Source organism: Panthera uncia, chromosome X (genome assembly GCF_023721935.1).
Source record: "Panthera uncia isolate 11264 chromosome X, Puncia_PCG_1.0, whole genome shotgun sequence".
Taxonomy (NCBI): Eukaryota; Metazoa; Chordata; class Mammalia; order Carnivora; family Felidae; genus Panthera; species Panthera uncia.
Window position 1 is genome coordinate 118,734,943 of NC_064817.1, and position 22,289 is coordinate 118,757,231.

The 22,289-nt window shown below is 42.1% G+C and overlaps 1 pseudogene; it reads left to right on the forward strand.

Annotated features, from left to right (window-relative positions):
- The first annotated feature begins 18,536 nt into the window (after positions 1–18,536).
- Positions 18,537–18,690, forward strand: LOC125932487 (uncharacterized; annotated as a pseudogene).
- The last annotated feature ends 3,599 nt before the right edge of the window (positions 18,691–22,289 follow it).

Here is a 22,289-nt window from a genome sequence, read left to right on the forward strand (position 1 = left end):
AAAGGGGGGGGTCAGCTGGCATGAGAAGTGTTTGGATCTTTTTTAGTTAAGTGCGGTAGTTTTAAACTGTTTTGAAACAAACCGTAGAACCCTTCATTGTCAGCAAAGCGAAGAGCCACTGCATCAATGAGAGTTCAAGAACCTTCTGTACTAAACACAATTTGCAACGTTCTGTTATTTTTTTGTATGTTTAGAATGCTGAAATGTTTTTGAAGTTAAATAAACAGTATTACATTTTTAAAACTGTTCTCTACTATAACAGTCTAAATTTCTGACTCCCAGCAGTCTTAGCTAACAACCCCCTCCATTGTATTTGGGGACTAGCCTCCCTGCACATCTGGTATCTTCTCTGAATGTGGCCAGCTTACTTAGAATGGAGATGAAGAGGCTACTTGAAGGTATTGCATGATTTTGTTTGTGTCTGAGTGGCGTAAGATGAAGTCTGAACTGCTGAATGTAGAAGCCAAGATAACTTGACCCAGGCAAGTTTTAGCAGCAGCCTTCAGAGGTGCAGGAAGGTGGGTGGTTAGGATTGAGGCTGACTACTATGCAGGGCTTTTTTTTTTTTTGCCTCCTGCCACCGCCCTCCCTGCCCCCCATGCTGTGGGGCCAAATTCATTGCTAAACAGCAAAAAACAATCTCCTAAGGGTATGGTGTATCTCGTTCAGGCTTTCTTTTTCTTCTTTCATCGCCCCTGCCCCCAGTACATGTAGCAGAATACCATTCTGCTCAACAACCACAACACCATTCTGCACAGCTATCGCTTCTGTCTACCGGACCCCAGTGAGGGGGGAAGGGTGGTGGGGTAGGGAGTGGTATCCATTTGTTTTCCTACCTCTTCAAGGAACGAAACAGCCCAAGGAAGCTGGCTACGGGTGGCGTTGCAGGCTCCATCTCAGGGCACCTGAACTGCAGGTAGGCTGCCAGGATCAGTTGTTTCTAAGCATCACACGCGTCATATGTGAGGTTGGATGGCCTGCCCACAATTGGCATTCATTGATTGCAAACATAGGTGGTTGTTACATGTTGTTAACCTGGGAGAAGCTCGGCTTGTGTTTCAGTGGTTATTTCATGTTGGTGGCTGGTGGAACATTCTGTCCAAGTTGGGGCAGGGGGTGATGCGATGGCTACGGTGGCTAGTGGTGGTGTGGAAAACCCTTTTGAGGGCTGACTCATCTTCACCATTGGCAATAGAGGAAACTATATTGTGGGTGAGCATTAGTATCACCTGGCATGAATACTGTTATGTTTGAGGCTGTGAAGCACTCGGGAGTATTTTCGTGACATGACTCAGGAGAAAGCAGCTTTTTTCTTAAAATTCACTGTTTGGAAACTTGCATGCCTCTGCAGGCTGTGTCTTCCCCACCCTGTCCGGTCCCGGATGGGTATGTCATGGTCATGGTCACTGGCCCAAACTGTAATCTGTATTCATAGCCATTGCTTTTCACATCAGAACCATTTGTCCTAAATGTGTTTTTCTAGCTCCTCTAGAAAACGACCACTAATTGAAAAACCCTTGGTCCTGAGGTTTGCCCAGAGGCACTTATTCCAGGATTAACCCCCTGCCTCAGCCATGCTCTTGTCGCTTTCGTCTAGCCATGGCTTGGCATCGTAGGCTAAAACTGCTGCCTCCTGACATACAATGTACCAGGCTAAGATTTGGGAACCGGTCAACCTCATCAAACGTGGAAGAGAAGCTCAACTTGTAATCCCAAAGGAGAGCTAACTTGCTAGGTGGTGACTATCTGGTTGTAGCTAGACAGGCCAGCTATGCAAGGGGATGACACTTTTGTGCCCCCCCCCCCTTGTGCTGAGTGATCTTTGACTAAGGAATTTAGTTCTAAAGATTCCAGCTAAGGCCACTTGGTCCACGTTTTCACCCCAGCACAAAGTGGCTCCTCTCAATGGTATGATGGTCTGTAGCTTCTCTGTGAAGTTACAAGTGGATGGTGTCACCACTTAAGGCTTCTTGCAATGTCAACCTATTACTTTTTTTTTTTAATCAAAAGGACGGTACCTGCTTTCTCTAACCACCTCTCTCCCAACCCCGTTACCCCATTTTTGAATGATGTTTTATCCTTTGGAAAGAACAAGGCCTGTGATGTAGCAACTATTGTCTGTGTCTCCTGTGTGTCTGTTCTTGTCACAAATGTGTTTGGGGACATTGGATGCATTCATTTTCTGTAATAAAGTGTCTTAATCAGTCTTCCCAAAAAGTAATCAGTGGGCTGTCTGCAATCTGTTTGAAACACCAAACTTCAGTATTTTGGGTTGATTATAATCAAGGTTTTAGAAGTACAAGGTTTGCTGTAACCAAGAATCTGAACTCTTTAATCGAGAGATACTATCAAAAAAGGGCAAGTGTTGAGGATTCCAAAGCCCCTAGATCAACCCTTCAGCCCTAGGGGTAGTGGGGGAGTTGGCTCTGGAGCCCTGTGCCGGGATAAATATGCAATTTGCAGGATGCTAATGAGCTGCTGTTGATAAAGTGGCTAAGTACTTGTAGTCAGCCAGCCCTGCCAGCCAGGGCCTCCTGAGGCTGAGGGTCAGGGCTTAGTTGGCTGACAGAGCCAGGCCCAATGAGGACTTTTAGATGACAGCCACGAGGGCTACTTCGTCTTCTTCGGACCCTGGCTAGTTTCCTGTGGAACCCAGGCTTCACTTTCTGCTTCCACCAGAGCAACCCCCCACTGTTTCGTATCTTGAGGCTCCTAAGATTTTAGCTTTTTTTTTGTTTATGAGAGAGAGAGAGTACGAAGGAGGGACAGAGAGAGTCTCAAGCAGGTGCAGAGCCTGATGTGGGGCTTAAACTCATGAACTGTGAGATCATGACCTGAATCAAAATCAAGAGTTGGATGCTTAACCGACTGAGCCACCCGGACACTCTAGATTTTAGTTTAAAAAAGAAACTGAGATACAATATCAATAAAATAAAGGAAAAAAAAATACCCCACATCAATAGATAGATAAAAAGTATTGATAAAATCCAGCACCCTTTCGTGATTAAAAAAAACAACCACTCAGAAAGCTGGGAATAGATGGGAACTTGCTCAACCTGATAAAGAACACTTAGGAAAACCCACAACTAATAGACTCAATGAAAGATTGAGAGCTTTCCCACCACGTTCAGGAATAAGACAAAGATGCCCAGTTGTGCCACTCGTACTTATCATTGTACTAAAAGTTCTAGCTGGGTAAATTAGGCAAGAAAAGGCAAAAGCATCAGACTGAAAATGAAGGAATGAATCTAGCTCTATCTGCAGATGACAGGACTTGTATATAGACAATCCTAAGGAATTTCCAGATAAAACTGTCAGAAGAGGGTTGCCTGGGTCACACAGTCAGTTAAGTTTCTGACTCTTGAATTTGACTCAGGTCATGACCTCACTGTTGGTGAGATCGTGCCCTGAGTCTGGCTCTGTGCTGACAGCTTGGAGCCTGCTTGGGATTCTTCTCTCCCTCTCTCTCTGCCCCTCCCCCACTTGTGCTCGGTCTCGAAATAAACATTAAAAAATTAAACTGTCAGAAGCAATACATGAGTTGAGTAAAACTGCAGGATACAAGATCAGTACACAACAATGTTGTATGTCTATACTTTAGCAATGAACAATTTCAAAATAAAACCAAGTAAACCCATTTACAATAGCATCAAAATAAAATACTTAGCAATAAGTTTAACAAAAGAAGTGCAAAACTTGTGTGAGGGGAAGTACCACACGTTGTTGAAAGACATTAAAAACCTAAATAAATGGAAAAACATCCCATGTTCATGGGTTGGAAGACAAGATTGTTAACATGGCAATACTCCTGAAATTGATCTATAAATTCAGTGTGATCCCTATCAGAATCCCAGGTGGTTTCTTTGTAGAAATTGACACAGTGATCCCAAATTTCATATGGAGATTCAAGGGACCCAGGATAGCCAGAACAATCTTGGAAAAGAAGAACAAAGCTGGAGGATTCAGTCTTCTTGATTTCAAAACTTACTACAAAGCAACAATCATCAACACAGTGTGGTACTGGCATAAACTCATGATCTCCTCCAGATGTGTTCTTCACCACAGCCTGCCATCTGGAGCTCCACCTAGCCTCCTTTTCCCACCCTCCACAGTCAGTTGGTCAGTCAGTTCCCAAATCCTGCCAAATGTATTTCCTAAAATATCTTGGACCCACCCCTCTTCTCATTCATGAGGGGCATGTAGGCAAATATCTTTAAATTCTCCTATTCCCTCTTTCGGCTAGGCTGGAATTTGCATTTGCAGGTTTTTGCTTATCAGTATCCCTCCAGGGAAATCTTCCACTCTGGTGCCATGGTTGGATCTGTCTATTAAGTGCCATGAGAGCTGGAGTGTTAGAGCTAGAGACATGCTGTAGCTTAGGTCCTCACCATCTTTTTTCCTAGGCAAATGTAATAGCTTCCCGAATGATTTTCCTCCTTTCTCTCTTACCCTTACTCTATCCCCGGACCTAGTATAGCTACAGATGATACATAGTTGGTGCTCAGTATATATTCACTGAATAAATAAATGGGTGAATGGATGGATGGATGGATGAGCGAATGAATGAATGAATAGAGACAGATCAGGGGAAAGTTCACCAGGGGTAGACCTTGTAGGCCATCTTAAGAATTTTGAACTTGCCTAAGGTCCAGGGCAAGCATTTAAGAATTTTCATATGTTGGTGTTTGGGGAGTGCTAGATGGCGATATGTTTAGATATATATTGTAGTTAAATTACACTGGCATCTGTGAGGAGAAAAGAAGATGTGGGGAGGGGCAAGAGTGGAAGCAGGATGTTAGGATAAGCCAATTTCTACAAAGAGCAACCCTCAATTGTTGACACAATTCTTAACATGGTGACTTAACACAAGAAAAGGTTTGTATCTCACTGGCATTACAGTCCAAGGAGATATGTCGCTGGCAGCCTTCCATATTGTGACTCAGGGATCCCAGCTCCTTCCATTTGTGGTGCCACCATTTTCAACCCGTGACCTCCATGTCACCGAAAAGCAGCATTTAGGATAAGGCCTGGAAGTAAAATTCCATCCCTGTCACCTGCAGTCTATGGTTCCCACCTGAGCTGCAAGGGAAGGTGAGAGAAAGGGTGGTTGTTGGAGTCCATCTAGCTGAGACGCTGACGGCTTGGACAAGAGTGGTGGTCATGGGGGTAGGAAAAGGAGTTGGATTTAAGAGAGACTTAGGATTATGGGGACTTGCTGAGGGGTTGGGTGTGGGGTGGATGAGGAAGAAGGAGGAATTGAGAATGAGTCTATTATCCTCTTACTTGGGGCACTGGACGGGTAGCAGACTTTTTAAAAAAATTGAGAGCCCCTGAAGAGTAGCAGGTTTGAGAGGGAATCGTCTCAAAGGTTAGCAGTGTCTAAGCTCACATTTCCCCACAAGGGAAAGTTCGTAACTTGGAATCACAGACCATTCATGCTGTCAGCCTGTCTTTCCATTTTAGGACTAGTCTGGAATTTGCATTTTTCAGGCTTTTTTTTTTATCAGTTTCCCCCCCAGGGAAACCTCCAGCAGACACCCTGGTAGGATCTGTCTGCTATAGTATGATCTTACCAGAGTGTCAGAGCTAGAAATTTCCCCGGAGGGAAACTAAATCCCTTGGGTAGAAGGGGGCTTCCCCCTTTCTATAGTCACACTTCTAAATCTGTTTCTAAACTGGGAGCATTTGAGGAAAAGCTCAAAGAGCCTTCCTGTTGTTGGCCTCAGGCCACAGTTGGTTTTTTCAATCCACAGAGGACATATGAGATGCACATTTTCCTAGGCTGTGTATTTTGTTCCAGGCCTGTGGTGGGTTTTTGTTTTAAAAGTCTTTTGGAAGCATGTCAGCGGTGATACTATGGCAATGTTGATTGCAACATTTGACAGTTCTCATTGCAAGATGTGTAGAACATATGATGCTTTTGTCCTCTGTCCAAACCCTCAGTGGTTTACATGAAAAAGGGCTGATATTTCAGTGATGAAACATTAGCAGAAGGCTGAAATATGTCACTTAAAAACATTGGGCTAGCCATAATTGTTTTAATCCTCTTGTGCTGGAACTGCTTTTAACTTCTATATCAAGAAACCCTCTTCTGCGTATATTTATGAAATAAAAGCAGCCGATTGAGTAGCATAATCCCCAAAGTTTCTACCTTGATTTAGATATTGGAGATCATGCTAAGATTAAGAGGCCGCACGGGACTGTAGTGGGAACATCAAATACTTAGCGCAGTGCCTGGAATGCACTTTGTGGGGCTGCTCACCCCCTCCTTACTCCAGGAGTAAGAAGGTCTAGGTTCTAGAGAGGCTAAGTGACCTGTGTTACGTTACACAGATAGTTGGGGGTAGATTTAAACTGATGTCCGCTGACTCCAAAATCTGTGTGATTACCCACCCTGCCTATTGAAATGCGTGCTAAGTACCAAGTATCCCACTAGAGGCTGAGGCTATGGAAATGAAGGCACACAGCGGCAGAGTTAAGTAAACAGGCAATTGAAATACAGTAACTTGGCTAATAGAAGTCAGCAGGGGGCTCCTAGGGAGTCAGGAGGAGGGGCAATTTAGGCAGCGCCCAATTAGGGAAGTCTTCCTGGAGGAGGGGAGCTGGAGCTATTTGTTTAAACAGAGCAGTTAGCTAAATGAAGAGGGATGGGAAGAGGGACTAGCACACACAAAAGCCCAGAGCAAAGAAGCAGCATAGTGAGTACCAGGGAATTGCAAGCAGTTTGCTTTATTATTATTATTATTTTATATTTTAGACAGCAAGATAGCGTGAGCTGGGGAGAGGGGCAGAGGAGGGGGAGAGAGAGAAGCCCAAGCAGGCTCCACGTTCAACACAGAGCCCTACACGGAGCTCGATCCCACCGCCCTGGGGTCGTGACGTGAGCCGAAATCACGAGCTGGACGCTCAATCGACCGAGCCAGCCAGGCGCCCCTTTCCTTTCCTTTCCCCTTTTCCCTTTCCCCTTTCCTCTTTCCTTTCTCCTTTCCTTTCCCTTGTTTCTCACAAGCAGTTTGCTTTAATGAGACGTATATTCGTTATGTGTTGCTGCATAACAAGTTACCCCAGACTTTAGTGGCTTGAAATATAACAACTTTTATTATCTCCTGGCTCTTTGGGTCAGGAATCCAGACCACTTGGCTGGAGGCTCTGGTGCAAGGTCTTGGCGAGGGTAGCAGTCACCTCCAGTCTTGTGCGGAGGAGGATAGCTTCCAAGTTCACTCACGTGATTCTAAGCAGTGGTTAGCTTCCCACTGTTGGTTGGAAGCTGCCCTCCGTTCATTGTCACATGCGCCTCTCCACGGGGCAGCATACAACATGGGTGCCTGATTCATTCAGGAAGAGCAAGTGAGAAGGGCCAGGGAGAGAGGGTGTGTGAGCAACGTGGAGGTCACAGTTTCTTTGGAACCTAATCTCAGCAGTGAAATCCCATCACCATTGCCACGTTAGATTTATTAGAAACAAGTTACTAGGCCCAGCCCTCGCTCAAAGGGAGGAGATTACACAAGGGCATGAATACCAGGAGGTGGAAATCATTGAGAGCCACATCAGAAAATTTCAGTTGCATTTAAATTTACAAAGAGGTACTACCATTCTATATGCCTCTGTTTTTAATTTTTAAAATAAATGTTTATTTTTGAGAGAGAGAGAGTGCCAAGAGGGGGAGGGGCAGAGAGAGAGACACACACACACAGAATCCAAAGCACACTCCAGGCTCTGAGCTGTCAGCACAGAGCCTGATGCAGGGCTTGAACCCAACAACCATGAGGTCATGACCTGAGCCAAAGTCGGACGCTTAACCCACTGAGCTGCCCAGGTACCCCTCTATATGCATCTTTTAAGGCTTATTTTTTTCACACAAAATTGCATCACAAGGAGTCATGCACATTGTGTTGCTTTAGTTCATTCATTCTGACTACTGTATTTCATTGTGTATATATACTATAAATTATGTATTTTCTCCCATGGATAGACATTTGAATGTCCTGGGTCTGAGAAATGGGGGTTTGGGGGAAATGGGGGGAGTGATTGCTAATGGGGTTTTAGGGGACAGGTAATTAAAATGTTCTAAAATCAGATAGTGGTGATGGTTGCACAACTCTGTATGCTAAAACCCATATAACTTTGCATTTTATTTTTTATTTTTATTTTTTATTTTTAAAGGCCATTTTGAATATTCTTGGACACTTGGCTCATTTTTAAAGTTTATTTATTTATTTTGAGAGAGAGAGAGAGAGAGAGAGAGCACGCACAAGTGGAGGGTGCAGAAAGAGAGAGAGGGAGAGAGAGAATCCCAACTAGGGTCCACACTGTCAGCGCAGAGCCTGACATGGGGCTTGAACCTACAAACCGCGAGATCATGACCTGAGCCGAAGTCAGACACTTAACTGACTGAGCCACTCAAGTGCCCCTATTTTTTATTTTTATTTTTTAAAGTAGGCTTCATGGCCAGCTCAGAGCCCAATGCAGGGCTCAAACTCACCACCCTGAGATCAAGACCTGAGCTGAGATCAAGAGTTGGACATTTAACCGACTGAGCCACCCAGGTGCCTCAAACTGTGCACTTTAAATGGGTGAATTGTATGGCACGTGTGTATCTCAATAAAGCTGTTACAGAAACTCTATGACAATACATTTGAAAGAGTCGAGGGAAAAAAGGTGATTTCCTAGCAAAATATAAAGTACCAATATTGACCCAAGAAAAACTAAAAAGCTTAAAGACAGAAATAATCATTAACAGATTATATAAAGGAAATTAAAGGACTACCGTAAAAAAAAAAAAAAGTCAGGATGGCCAATAAGCACGTGAAAAGATGCTCATTAGCCAACGGGGAAATGCAAGTTAAAGTTACAATCAGTTACCAGTGCACACCCACCAGAATGGCTAAAATAAAAAAGACAGACAACATTGCTGGTAAGAGTATAAATTGGTAGATTCATTGTGAAAAGCTGCTTGGTAGTGTTTATGAAAACGAAGCATTTGCTATATTTGAAAGTTGTTAAGAGAGTAGATCCTAAAAGTTATCATCACAAGGAAAGAAGCATCCCTCCCCCACCCCCGCCCCGTTTTGGTATCTATGTGAGATAATGGATGTTAACTAAACTCATTTCACAATATATGTCGGTCAAGTCACTATACTGCACACCTTTTTTTTTTTTAACGTTTATTATCTTTTTTAATGTTTATTTATTTTTGAAAGAGAGCGAGAGAGCAGGGGAGGGGCAGAGAGAGAGGGTGACAGAGAATCCCAAGCAAGCTCCGCACTGCCAGTGCAGAGCCTAGCACAGGGCTCGAACCCATGAAACTGTGAGATCATGACCTGAGCCAAAACCAAAAGTTGGATGCCTAACCAACTGAACCACCCAGGTGCCCCTACACTGCACACCTTATACTTACCCAGTGCTGTATGCCAATGCTATTTAAATAAAACTGGGAAAGATACTAATTGTAAAATAACCCGAAACATGGGCATACCCTACAATGCAGTAATTCCACTCCTACGTGTGTGTACCAGTAGAAATAGGTCCAGACCCACACGCCATGAACAAGATGTTCATGATGGCACTATTCATAACAGCCCCAAACTGGAAACAACACACATGCTCGTCAACAGAAGAAAGAGAAAATTAACTGTGGTATATTCATCCAGTGGAATATCATGTGATAATGAAAGGTAATGAAATGCAGGTATACGCAATGACATGAGTAAATCTTGCAGACATAATGTTGAAAGAAAACACTGAGACACAAAAAGAATACATATCAAATGATTCCATTTATATGAAGCTCAAAATAGGCAAAAATAGTGGATAGTAATAGTGGATATTCTTGGGAGTGGGGTACTGGGAAGGGACATGAGGACATCTTTTGGGGTGCTGCAAACATTTGGTCTTGATGTGAATGATGGATATACAGGTGCATACATACATACAAATGCGTCTAGGGGTACAGTTAAGGTTAGAAGACTTTATACACTTTATTGTATGTTCATTATCTCTTACTAAAAAAGTTTTTTTTTTTTAATCAAGGAAAAGGAAGTGTTCTGGACTTTGATGTCTGATCACTGAAGACTAGGTAATTTGAACCAAACCTCCCGTGGCAAAAAGTGGACAGAATATTTTAAAATATCACTTTAAAAGCATCAATGAGCTGGAGCGCCTGGGTGGCTCAGTTGGTTAAGCATCCAACTCTTGGTTTAGGTTCAGGTCATGCTCACGTGGTTTGTGGGTTCAAGCTCCGTGCCAGGATTCTGTGCTGGCAGCACAGAGCCTGCCTGGATTCTTTCTCTCTCTCCCTGTGTCTCTGCCCCACCCCTGCTCTCATGCTCTCTCTCAAAAAATAAATAAATAAACATTAAGAGAAAATTTAAAAGAAGCATCAATGAGCTAACTAGATAGTGAAATACAATACCAAGCCAAGATCTGGGAGAGTGGGGAATCAAGAGAGGTGAGCCTGACACTTGGAATTGCTTTTGCCCTGGGTTGTTTGGGGTTGGCTGAACTAGAAGAAACAGCTGAGAGCTTAGGACAAAGTGTCACAGTCCAGACCCCACCAAGAGCATACATGGACACTTGATCTATGACAAGTGTGTCAGTGTGCTAGGACAAATGTGTAAGAGTGCTAGGACAGTGAGAGGTCCATATGAAAAGATGAAATTAAAGCCCTGCCTGGCACCACACACAAAAACCAATTCGGGGTGGATTGCAGACCTAAGGTGAAAAGGTAAACCAGTAACATGTTGAGAACATAATATTGGAAAATGTCTTCATAAAATAAGGAAATGCTTTGGAATCAAGACACACATAACAACCACTAACCATAAAAGGCTAATAAATTGCAATAGAGATCGTCATCAAAAGACACGAAAAGGCAAACCACCAAGTGGGAGAAGATATTTGCAATACATATAAATGCAAAGGGCTTGCATCCAGAATATATAAAGTATGCTGACAAATTAATAAGAAAAAGTCAGACAGATGGGCAAAAGGTTGGAACAATTACTTCACAAAACTTTTAATCACAATGAGTTGCCATCAGACACTCAGGAGATTGGCTGAAATGAACAAGTCTGACAATTCTAAGGATTGAGGAAGATGTGGAGGAAGTGGAACTTCTGGGCTGCTCATGGGAGTCTATGTCAGTAGCACCAGTTTGAAACATGGTTTAGCATCACTTAGCAAATTACATGTGCTCTCTACACAAGGGCAGGCACATGAGGGCCAAGAAAGGGACTGCAAACAACAACAGGCTGTTTATAATGAGCACAGAGCGGAAACAACCGCAATTCACCTGCAATTCACAAAAGTGGAAACAAGCCAAATGTCCATCTATAGCAGAATGGATAAATGATTTGTGATATCTTCATACAGTGGAAACGAATGAACTTCAGCGATATCCACGGCAACATGGATGAATCTCATAGGCATTGTCTGAGTGAAAGAAGCTGTGTGATTCAATTTATACAAAATTCATAAACAGGCAAAACTAAACTCTGTTGTTTAGAGATGCACACAGATGGCTCAATTATAAAGAAAAGCAAGTAGTCGATACTATAAAAGTCAAAATAGTGTTTACCTCTGGTGGGGGATGAAGAAGGTTGTTACCATGAGGGGTGTTATGAGCTACCCCCCACCCATTCATATATTGAAATCACCACCCTTAGTACCTCAGATTGTGACCATATTTGGAGCTAGGGTTTTTAAGTTAAAATGAGTCATTAGGATGGGCCCTAATTCAATATGGCTTGTATCCTTATAATGAAAAGAGATTAGGACACAGACATGCACCAAGAGGTCTGGGGGCAGGGGGAAATCATGTGAGGCCCCAGGGAGAAGACTGTCTACAAGCTAAGGAGAGAGGCCACAGAAGAAACTGAACCTGCTGAAACCTTGATCTTAAGATCAACTTCTAGAACTGTGAGGAAATAAATAAATAAATAAATAAATAAATAAATAAATAAATTTCTGTTGTTTAAGACATCCAGTCTGTGGTACTTTGTTATGACAGCCCTACCAAACTCCTACAAGATCTTCTGGGTGCTTCCAATTTTCTGTTTCTTGAGTCCGATGGTAACCACACAGGAATTTTCTTTACCATAAATTTTTAGGTTGTATATTTAAGCTTTATTTATTTTATTTTTCCTTTCCAAGTCTTTTCTCACAGGACTGGTGTGAGACTCTAATGAGAACAAAATCTTTTGCCCTGCCCAAGCCAGGCTATTCTTTTCGGGTTTGTTGTTTCATTGTAAAATATAACACATGTACTAATTGACTTTCTGTGTTTCTCTGTAGGCATCTTCTGGACATTTCGTATGAACTGAATCATGTCGTGTGTGGTCTTTTATGTTTTCAGTGTGTATCAGCACACCATCCCTTTTTACGAATGTGTAGGTACACCACATCATGTTTATGCACTCGTCAATTGATGGAAATTTGGGCTGTTTGCACTTTTTGGCTATTATCAATAATGTTACTACACATATGTGTGTACAAGTTTTTGTGCACATATGCTTTCAATTGTCTTTGGGTCTAGACCTAGGAGTGGAATTGCTGGGCCATATGCTAATTCTATGTGTAACTTACTGAAGAACCACAGAACTGTTTCCCACAGTGGCTGCACCATTTTACATCCCCATCAGCAACGCTTGAGTGTTCTCATTTCAACACACCTTTGCCAGCGCTTGTTACGCTCTACCTTTTTGATTATTGTCATCCTAGTAGGCGGTAAGTGGTCTCTCGGTGGTTTTGATTTGCATTGTTGTAATGGCTAATGACATTGAACATCTTTTCATGTACTTTTTCCTTCCCGTGCATCTCTACCACCTCCATGGAAGGGAGGGTTCTCCCAGCAGAGAAGCATGAAAGTCAGTCTTAGTTCTGAGGAGCTGGCCCTGGCCCTACTCTGGGGCTCTTGGTTTATCTGGGTCAGTTTCTGTTGCTGCCACCAAACCCTGGAAATCTTACTGGGTCCTCTCACATCACCTTACGGCACCTGTCCTCTGCCTGTTCCATTGAAGGCCTTCTTGACGCCGAGGACTTTCCTACAGAGGGGGTCTTGGCTATACCCGAAATGGGTACTCAAACATCCTGGCATAATAAACAGAGAGATCCCAGATGGGAGGCCTAGCAGGATCCTGTGGGAGCATCAAGTCCAAATCCTTATCATTCACAGGGGGAAGCTGAGGTCCCAAGAGGGTGGGGAGCTATCTGAAGTCTCACAGATGTTAGTGCTGGAGCTGTGGGCCGGGCAGGATCCTTCCTCCTGTTGTGCACATGATGGAAAAAAATAGAACATTTTTCCCTTTGCACTCTTCTCAAGCAAAGGAGCATGCAGCAAGGACTGTCTTGAGGGGGAAGGGCAAGCACCCGCTGGCTGTCGCTTAGCAAAGAACAAGCCAGAGCTTCATGTTGATGGATAAACAGGGTGCGGCCGCCGAAAGCTGGATTTGACCCGCAGTAGCAGGTGCCCTGATCTGGTAGAGCAAGGTCTTCTGCCTGGTGACAGGTTAACCACAGTCACTTGAGAAAAGTAAAGATAAATGGATTTCTCCTCTGAACCCTTTGACCTCTGCAAACCAGGTGCAAAGTATGCTTAGCCCCAGTGGGGTTGCCGGGGGAGGGAAGAAATAATAGGTCTTTTCTTTTCCAGTTTTACAAGCTTTGACCTTCAGCCAGTCCACTTGTTTCCTTAAACCCACTGTCTCACTGTGGCCAGTGGGAGTGGAAAGCCCAGTGTCTGCTGGGACTGGCCCCCTCCCCCAGTAATGTTGTTCCTGTTCCCCTTCGAGGATGGGGCTTTTGGGGCTAAGCTCCAAGCTTCAGTTCAGACTCCCATGAAGGTCACCTCTCCTTCTAGAATGTCAGTGCTGTAAAAAGGCCTGTGGTGCTGAGGAAGTGATCTGGGCTGGGAGACAGAAGCCTGGATTCCTCCCTTAGCTTCTGCACGAACTTACTATGTCACTATGAGCATTCTCTTTTCTGAGCCTCACTTTCCCCATCTATAAAATGGGCTTAAGAACAACTGCATCGTACCTTCCTCATGCATCTTGACATATTTCTTAAGTCCGAAATGGACAGATAGCCAGTTAATATCCTTAACATAAAAGAGTTACCAATAGCGATAGGCAAAAGACAAACCCCACAATTACAAAATGATTAAAAAAGTCAGTCAGAGTTGTGGCGCCTGGGTGGCTCAGTTGGTTAAGTGTCCGACTTTGGCTCAGGTTATGATCTCGTGGTTCATGAGTTCGAGCCCGGCGTCGGGCTCTGTGCTGATAGCTCAGAGCCTGGAGCCTGCTTCAGATTCTGTCTCCCTCTCTCTATATACCTCTTCTACTCACACTCTGTTTCTCTCTCTCTCTTCCTCTCTCTCTCTCTCTCTCTCAAAAATAAATAAATAAATATTTTTTAGAAAAGTCAGTCAGAGAAAGACAAATATCATAGATTCACTCATGTGGAATTTAAGAAACACAACAGATGAATGGGGGAAGGGAAGGAAAAATAAGACAAAAACACAGGGAGGCAAACCATAAGAGACTCTTAAATATAGAGAACAAACTGAGGGCTGCTGTAAGAGAGGTGGGAGGGAGGATGGGCTAAATGTGTGATGGGCATTAAGGAAGGCACTTGTGGGGATGAGCACTGGGTGTCATATTAAGAGACAAGCCACTGGGTTCTACTCCTGAAACCAAGACTACGCTGTACGTTAACTAATTTGAATTTAAATTAAAAAAATTAAAAAAAATTAAAAAATCTGTTCATCAGTTAAAAAAATAAAAATGAAAAATAAATGCAAACAAAAAGCCCACAAAAATAAAGAAAGCAAATAATTATTAAATATACAAAAACTTCAACGTAATAAAAAATACAAAATGAAACAAAAAATTATTTTCACTTATTGAGGCTGCAAAAGAAGGGTGAGCGAGTAAATTAGGACAGCATGTGTGGCAGGAAATTCAGCAACACATATAACATTTGTGCAAAGGGCATATACTATAGTCCTGGGGGGTACCCTAAGAAAGCCATTGACATACATGCAAAAATGTAAGTGCATCCCATCATATTCTTTTAAAAGTGTGTTTAGAATAATTCAGATTGTGATTTTTTATTAAAAACAAACTTCCACAGTGCTTTAAAAAATATAGCCAATTCAAAAACATGCCCATATTAAGGTAACAAACATTTTTTCTAATTTCTCTTCTCACTACTTATCCAAGTCAAAAATTTCACAAAGTTGACAGATTTTCCATTTGTATTCCTTTGCTACAGAATCCAGAAATACCCAAATCACATATTAAATATATTTAAGTGTCGGAATTTGACACTGTCCTACAGATGGAAAACCTACAATTGCAAAGGAAAAGTCTACACAGGTTTAAGTCTACAAATCTTTAAACTTAGAACATCTACGTGCTTTTTACATTATTTGTATACTTTTTATATGTATGGAATATTTCACAATAAATGTTGAAAAAGAAAGTGCATTATCGATGGAAAATTATTAGATAAGGGTGACTATCATGGCTCTGCTTATAATGGCAAATAATTAGAAGAGATTTTGCTTGGTATGTTGTTATAACGACGCCCCCAATGAATTATACCTCCCTGTGTCCATCCTCCTTTGCGATGTAATATTGCTGTTCCCTTCATCAAGCGGTAGGGTGAATTTTCCCACCCATTTGACCCTGGGCTGGACTTGTGACTTGCCTTCCCAGTGCAATGCATCAGAAAGGATACTGTGTGATTTCCAAGGCTGGGCCTTAAGAAATCTTGCAGTTTCCATTTCCATCCTCTTGGAATCCTTAGGCCACTATGCCACCCGCCAGGGTTGGAAGGGGAGACACATGCAGTAAAGGGTTTACCCTGTAGGCTTGGGGTGCTCAGAGGCTGCATGTTCCAAAGAAAAGACTAGCCTGCCACTGGCTCCTGAGACACAACCTGTGAGCCTTTGGATCGTCCTGCCTGAGTGCATTTATGTGGGCCTGGGGCTTTGGGTCATGCTGGAGGTCTCTGGAGGGCTGGAGTCTGAGTAGTCCAGTTACATGGGCACTACATGTTTCCATGCCTGACCTGCGATAAAGACCTTGGACACTAAGGCTCAGTGAGGTTCCCTGATTGCAGCTTCATGAGGGAGCCCAGGAGAGCCCAGCAGAAGGAGAGCAGGCCTACCTGCAAAATCATGAGAAATAACACATCATTGTTATTTTAAGGCACCAAGGTTTGCAGTGATTCATTAGTACTCATAGGTAGCTGACATAGTAAATAATAAAAAATAGGCAGCTGGTTAAAGGAATTATCATATATCTATACATTGAAATACTGAGACATTCTCTACAATGCGGATATGGATTCTAACCATATTAAATGGAACTGTGTTCACTATGTATTTCAAGAAATGAAATGTTATAAATAAATACGTATAATATAATCCTATTTTGAAAGAAATTAACATATATGTGCTTATATATAAATAAATGATTGGAGGCTTCCAGTTTTGGAATGAATAAGTCACGAAAATAAAAGGCACAGCAGAGAGAACATAGTCAATGGTATTGTAACAGCGTCGTGTGGTGACAGATGGTAGCTACACTTGTGCTGAGCGTAGCACAACATATAAAGTATTGAGTCACTGTGTTGTACACCAGTAAGTAATGTAACATTGTGTGTCAACTATACTCAAATTAAAAAAAAAATTTAAATGTATTATTAGAATAAGCCATATGCAATAGCAGATATTCAACCATTTTTGCCCAGCCCAAACAACAATTTCCCAAGATTCAACTAATATACATTGGTAGAATCAAGGCTGGAAGTACCCACAGCAAAATACTAACTGTGGCTCTGTTTGGGGGGTGAGTACTGGGCGCTGTTTTCTTTTTGGTCATCTGTATTTTTTTGAGTGGTTTCATTTAAATTGTAGTTAACATCCAGTGCAATTTGGTTTCAGGAGTAGAATTCAGTGCTTCACTTAAATACAACACCCAGTACTCATCACAAGGCCATCTCTGTTTTTTTAAGTCTATTTATTTATTTTGAGAGAGAGAGAAAGAGAGAGTAGGGGAGGATCAGAGAGAGAGAGAGAGAGAGAGAGAGAGAGATACAGAGAATCCCAAGCAGTCTCCGTGCTGTTAGCGCAGAGCCTAATGCAGGGCTAGAACCCACAAACCATGAGATCATGACCTGAGCCGAAATCAAGAGTCAGATACTTAACGGACTGAGCCACCAGGCATCCGAAGGTCATCTGTATTTTTAAAATCTTCGTACATTGAACATGTACTTCTTACTGTAGTACGAAGGAGAAACCAAAAGGAAACTCTTTTTCTCCTTTTTATAAACATATGAACAATGCTGACTAGGTGAGGAAACTGAGCTGGGAAGGGAGAAGGGCCTAGTTGGGACCTGGAGCCAGACCCGCATTAGCCTGGGATTTGGCCTTGTGGCCTGTGGCCCAGGTCAAGTTCACACAGGTTCTGGGCAAGGCGAAAGGAGGTTGAGGCCAAGAGCTGAGGCTTTTATGTTGGGTGGCTGGCTGCAGAGCTGGGTTCATACTTCGGGTCGGCTTGCCCAGAGCCTTGTTAATCATTGCCTTTTGTTCCCCATAGGTACTGTTGGCCTCAGTCCTTCTCAGGCAAAGGATCAAGGGCAAGTGTGGGAGAGGCAGCCCAGGCCGGCAGTCTCACACACACGGAGTCCACTACCCAGATGGCTGCCTTTCCCTTCAAACTGAAGCATCTCTGGGGGAACAGGGGTGGGGTCTTAGCTCGGAGGACGTGGCAGAGCTGGAATTTGACGCTGGTCTGTCTGTTCCAACCACTGTATTGTATAGCTGCCTCCATTTCATTGATGGACACCTGGCTTCATTTGAAAAGAAATTTGAGACAGCTTAAAAAATGTGTGCAATCTAATACAATAGAAATAGAGAAGCAGGCCTAGAGAAAGCACAAACAACAGTAGAAAATCAAAGCAAAGCAAAGAAATGTATGAATATGCAGAATATCAGGGCTACCGTTGACAGGAGGGGTTGTCTCATACGCTCTGAATTGCCAGGCTGCCCAAGTGAAAAGGGAAAGCCAATTGTCCTTATAATTCTCATTACCAGTGAGAACTTCTTTAGAGGAAACATAGCTGTCAAAGAATTCTAAAAGGCATTTATAAATGCTGTTTGATGATACTGGCAACTGTTAGCACTTGACATCTCCCAGTTGCCATTAAAGCCGCCTTTGAGTTTTGATGTCAGTGATGGGGAAGAATTATATCTGTAGCTGTGTCTGTCTCTGTCTGTGTTTGCATCTATGTCACTCTCTGTATCTGTATCTTTATCTGTACCTGTACATGTGTGTCTGTTTGTACCTGTATCTGAGCTCTATCAGTATCTGGGTCTCTATGAGTACTTCTAAATGTGTCTCTACTTGTATTTCTTTCTGTGTCTCAGTCCGTACCTGTATCTCTGTTTCTATCTTACATATCTGTCTTTATAAATATCAGTGTCTGTATCTCTATCTGTACCTGTATCTGTATCTGTAAGATACTTGTATCTAATACTTACCTGGCAGGGGAGATACCGTGATCATGAGGGTGGTTTTCCCAGGGTGAGGCTTATTCATTGCACTTCAGATGTGCTGACCCCTGTGATGTCCCCAAGTGTGGGAAACTCGACTGCATCATTTGTGGGAGTGGGGGACTGGGTTCGTGCTTAAAGAAAAAAAAAGGTACTTGTATCTACATCTAATAAGTACCTGTATCTGTGTCTCTATCTGTACCTGTGTCTGAATCTCTATATGTACCTGTATATATGACTCTATTTGTATCTGAATCTGTGTTTCTATTTGTACCCACGTGTGTATACAGTATCTTTGTCTATATCTGAGCCGCTCTATGGATTTCTCTCTACACCTGTATTTGGGTCTCCTAAGTATTGGTGTCTTGGTCTCCATCTTTACCTGTATCTGTCTCTCTATTTGTAACTGTATCTGGGTCTGTATCTGTATAGGAATCAGTGTTTCTTATTGTACATATATCTATGTCTCAGTGTGTACCTGTATTCTTTCTCTATCTGCACCTATGTCTGTGTGTCCATCTGTACCTATAATTGGGTCTCCATCTTTAATTGTATTGTGTCTTTGTCACTGTATCTGAGTCTCTATCTGTACTTATTATCTTTGTTTTCATCAATACCTGTATTTGGGTTTATCCTTACTTCTGTGTGAACTATATATGTACTTGTATCTATGTCATTAACATATCTGGATCCGTGTTTCTATCTGTACTTGTATCTGTACAGAGAGAGGTACCTGTATCCCTGTTTCAATCTGCACCTGTATCTGGGTCCTTATAAATACCTGCATATGTGTACTTTCATTTGGCTCTCCACTGGACAAGTATCAGTGTTTCTGTGTCTCTATATCCAACAGTATCTGTGTCCCTATCTGTACTGGTATTTGTCTCTATTTGTAATGTAACTTTGCATCTGTATCGATTTCTGTAACAATACCTGTGTCTTTATTTGTATCAGTATCTTTCTCCTATAAGTAATTGTATCTTGGTCTCTATCTGTAATGGTAAATAAGTCTCTCCACTTGTACTACTGTCTTTGTTTCTACCTGCACCTGTATCTGTGTCGCTATCTGTACCCGTGTCTGGATCTGTCTGTATACATGAAGCTATGTCTTTATCTGTACCTGTATTTGTGTTTGTACATGGATTTGTGTCCCTATGTGAAACTGAATCTATTTGACAGACTTATCCTTGTCTTTATCTGTGCTTCAAACTGTATCTTTAACTGGTACTTGGTCTCTCTCTATTCATCAATCTATGTCTCTACCCGTACCTGTATCTGAGTTTCTATCTGCACCCAAATAATCTGTGTCTATGTATGTACCTGTATCTATGTCTCTGTATGTGTATCTGTTTCTATATCATACCTGTATCTACCTCTCTGGTCATACCTGTAGCAGGGTTTCTACCTGTACCTGTATCTGTATATGTGTGTCTAATTGTATCTGTGTCTATCTTTTTAACTACCTCTATCTGTGCCCATAAGTACCTATGTCTTTCCATTTATATCAGTGACTGTCTATTTGTACTTGTATTTGTGTCTGTATTTGTATTCACATCTGTATCTGTAATTGTATGTGTGTAACTATGTCTCTGTCTATGTCTGTATCTGTGCTTCTCTCCATACTTCAGTATGTCTCCATGTGCACTTGTTTCTCTATCTATATGAGTATCAGTCACTGTGTCTATCTGTACCAGTTTTAGTATCTCTACAAGTATCAGTATCTGGTTTTCAGTAGGTGTGTGGGTCTCCATCTGTATCTGTAGGTGGGTCTCTATCTATACTAGTATCTGTGTCTCTAATTGTATCTGTAAATGGGTACCTATTTGTACCTGTATCTGGTTGTCTATCTGTTCACTTATCTGCATTTCTATAAGAACCAGTATCTGTGTCTTCCTAGGTACCTGGGTCAATATCTATCTTTTCCAAAATCTGTGTCTCCATCTGTACCTGTATCTGTATCTCTCTTTTCCTGTATTGAGGTCTCTTGTTTCTGTATCTGCATCTCCATCTGTCTGTCATCTCTATCAGCCTGTACCAGTATCTTCATCTGTCCTTGTATTTGTGCCTCTATCTGCAAATTTGTACCTTTCCCTGTACTGTACCCTCATCTGTGTCTCTATCCATAATGATTTCTGGATCTTTATCTCTACCTACATCTGGGCTTTTGTATCTATACTTTTTCTCTGTCTGTGCCCCTATCTGGGTCTCTGTACCTCTATGTGTGTCTACATCTGTACCTGTTACTGGCTCTGTCTGTACCTGTATCTGTGTCTCTATCTATCCCTGTACTATTCTATTTGTTCCTATATTTTTGGGTCTGTATGTACTTGAATCTTGACTCTCTCTATACCTCTACCTATATCTCAACCCGAATCCGTTTCTATGCATTTATCTGTACTGGTATCTGATCTCATTCTGTACATTTTTTGTCTCTACTTATCCCTGTATCTGGGTCACTATCTCTATCTGTATTTACATGTGACTATATCTGAATCTATATCTCTATCTGGAAATGTATCTCGATCTAGATCTGTCCTTGTGTCTATCTCTACCTGTATCTGTATTTTTGCCTTTCTGTATATCTGTATCTCTATCTGTATCTGTCAGTGTCTGTGTTACTGTATTTTTACCTATTTCTAGTTCTCTGTGTATATTTGTATCAGGGTCTCTAATCATACATATGAATATATGTATCCGGTCTCTATTTGAATCTTTATCTGTGTCTCTATCTGGACCTATGTACAGATGTCTACCTGTTCCTGAATCTGTGTCTCTATATGTAATTCTTTCTAGGGCTCTCTTTCTTCATACCTGTATCTGGTTATGTATCTCTACCTGTTCCTCAGTGTCTATGTTTATCTGTATGTATCTTAACTGGTCTCCATTGTGATCTGTGTTTCTATCTTTATCTGTACCTGTGTCTCTCTACATTGTATCTGTATCTCTATCTGTACCTGTATCTTTGTCTCTATCTCCATATCCACTCCTATCTGTGTCTCCATCTGTACCTGTATCTACCTGTATACAAGTACCTTTGTCTGTGTCTGTATTTGTACCTGCATGTGTGTCTCTATCTGTTCCTATAGCTGGGTGTCTATCTGTACCTCTCTCTCTCCTGTATCTGTGTCCCTATATATACCTGTATCTGTTTGTCTATCTATACCCGTATCTGTGTCTCTATTTGTCCCCGTGTCTGGGTCTATATCTGTGTCAAGGGACATTGAAGATGCTCTGAGACTTGCAGGAAGGATTATAAAATCTGCCTGCTAGCTCTGCTGCTAGATCCACCATTGTTTTGTATTATATTAGTTTCCTGAGACTTCTGTAAGAAATTACCACAAGGTGGGTGGCTTAAACAAGTGAAATTTATTGTCCTAATGTTCTGATGGTTAAAATCTGAGGTCAATATTCTGGCAGGGATAATTCCTTCTGAGGGCTGTAAGGGAGAATCTGTTCCACGTCTCTCCCCTAGCTTCTGGTGGTTTGCTGGAAATCTTTGCAATTCCTTTGCTTGTACAATCATCGCTCTGATGTCTGCCTTCATTGTCACATGGTGTTCTTCCTGTGTGCGTGCCACTGTGTCCAAATTTCCCCTTTTTATAAGGACACCAGTCACACTGAGTTAGGGCCCACCCTAATGACCTCATCTTAACTAATGACATCCGCATTAACCTTATTTCCAAATAAAGTCACATTCTGGAGTCTGCTGGTTGGGAATTCATATGAATTTTTT